Here is a 2,678-nt window from a genome sequence, read left to right as displayed (position 1 = left end):
TTATTTGATAATTTTCTCTTCTCGAATTTCCACTCGTTCTTGATCTAAATTAATAATTTCATTCAATTCATGAATTCAGACAGTAAAACCAATTAATTTTATGCAATTTAGTCTTTTTTGACATTTTTACAAAATTACCCTCAACTTTTCATTTGTATTCAATTTAGCCCCTATGTCCTAATCATGCAAATAAACCAATTTTATTAAAAATCCCATACCAACTGAATGTTAATAGCATCCATTACAGCCCAAATTTGTAACAATTTCACATCAAGTCCTTGAACTATAATTACTTTAGCAATTTAATCCCTAAACATTTAAATCATTAAAAATTACTTAACAAAAATACTTATAAATAACAACTAATACTTCAAATTCATCAATTAACATCTAAAATCACAAAGATTCATCAATGAAAACATTAAAATCTTTAAAAGTTTCAAAAACGAAGGTACAGGCTAGCTAGACCTAGTTGCAATGATCTAAAAAACATAAAAATTATTAAAAACGAGTGAAAAATAACTTACCATGCAAGAATATAACCATGGAAAAAACCTTGAAAGCCTTTAAAAATGGCTTCCCATGTTATGTTTTCTTATTTCGGTGGAAGATGGTGAATAAAAACAACATTTGGTTTTTATTTTACTTAATTTAACATATTAAATTAATTAAAATTATTTTAACATAAAAACAATTCATTTAACACAAGCATTACCGTCCACTACATTACACTAGGGTCTAATTTCCATTTAGATCCCTAAACCAACATTAATTATGCAATTTAGGTAATAAACATCAATAGCGATTAACTTTTATATCTTTACAATTTAGTCCTTTTCAATTAATTAACCATCTAAACATTAAAATTTCTTAACTAAACTTTAATACAACCTTAATAACACTCCATAAATATTTATTAAAATATTTAAGGCTCGGTATATTGAAACGAGGTCCTGATACCTTATTTTCTAAAACCACTTGACTTTAGGGTCATACCATTTGAACCTAATTATTAACTCAATTAGCATAAATTGCCAAATTAAAATTTATTTTAATACCATATTTGACTCATAAATATTAAATAATAACATTTACGAACTTACTCGTCGAATTTGTGGTTTCGAAACCACTGTTTTCGACATCACTGATAAATGGGCGGTTACAAGTAGTTCTTGTCCACAATGTTTGCCAACCAAAATTAGATGATCAAGGGCAAATTGGTCACCTTTTTTACGTTGTAATCAGTTCAAAAAGCCTTCTTTTGGCTGAGAGAAAAAGGAGACCTTTTAGTTATTCATCTTTTTAGCTTAGGGTTTAATGTTTTTCTCATCTTTTTAGGATTCAAACTGCTTTTGTTCTAGTTTAATGCTAAGTTAGTTAATTAAGTTTTTTGGTTCAACTTTCCTTGTAGTTACACTTTAATCCTTGAATTTAATTTTATACAGCTTTGTTTCATTTCAGCTATTACAAATAATTTCCTTAGTGTTTTTATTCATCTATTTTGCTGCCATTGTTGTATTCTCCAAGTTTTTGAAAGAAAACTTGAGTTTTTATTGCCTTGCTTTGTGATTAAGTTAATTCCATTTGAGATTTATTATCTGTTAATAATGTGTTTAGATATAAGCATGAGTAGCTAAATTATAGGTGGTTGGTTGATAGAAATATGGGGAAGTTGATTTTTGGGTTTAGAGACTAAATCGTAAAATTTAAACTAAATCGAATAGACTTCAAAACTTAGTATTGATGCTCCTAAGGGGAAATTAAGGTAAGTGAGATCGAGATGAGATCTTATTGGGCACTAATTTGATAGTCTCAAGTTATTTTGTTGTGATCGAGAGATAAATAAAACAAATTAGTTTAAATCGGTAAAATTGAGATCGAGAGGTGCAATTGTACCAATTTAGGAGTATTAGAGATTTAAATCCCTAATTCAAAGGTTAACCAACCACACAGAAGTCAACCAACCTTTCTCTATTATCATATTTGTTAGTTTTATACTTTGCTCAATTTACATTTTAATCATTTTCCATTCTTAGGTAGTCAATTAGTGTAATTAACCCCTTGTATGACATGTCGTAATATAATTGCTTCGTGATTAGTTATATAGACTCTTTTAATTACATGTCTGTTGGTTAGAAATCAGTTAATCGCCAACGGTTTTAGGTTTGACCCTTGAAAGACTCCGGTGTTCCATTGGACACTATGAATATTACAACTGATATTATACGTATGAGGTTAAAACCGTACTTTCAAAATTGTTTTATAAAAATTGTTTTTCTTCTGGGCACATATGCAAGCGGTCAAGTTATTGGAGCTGTTGTCGGGGAACCGATGCTTGATTAAGTGATTTTTGTTTATGCGCATGCTTTTTAAGAAGATAATTGATAAAAACTAAGTTTATAGATACATCACTTCTTTTCTTTTGTGTTTGTTTGTTATTTTGTGTGGAAGATATTTGTTGATTCGTTTATATTCTTTTTGTTTGCAAGGGGTAGTGTATGACTCGGACTGGTAACAGGATTGTACCATATGAACCAAAATCGGAAAGAATCTGAACACATGCTTGAAGGTGTCAACCACCTAGAGGAGCCCCACTTTCACCAAAAAATCCACCACTTATCGAGCCTCCTATTGACGATCCTAGGAAAGGAGAGTAACCTTTTGAGAGATCAGTGGAG

This window comes from Gossypium raimondii, chromosome 10 (assembly GCF_025698545.1).
Source record: "Gossypium raimondii isolate GPD5lz chromosome 10, ASM2569854v1, whole genome shotgun sequence".
Taxonomy (NCBI): domain Eukaryota; kingdom Viridiplantae; phylum Streptophyta; class Magnoliopsida; order Malvales; family Malvaceae; genus Gossypium; species Gossypium raimondii.
Note: the sequence above shows the minus strand (reverse complement) of the source record.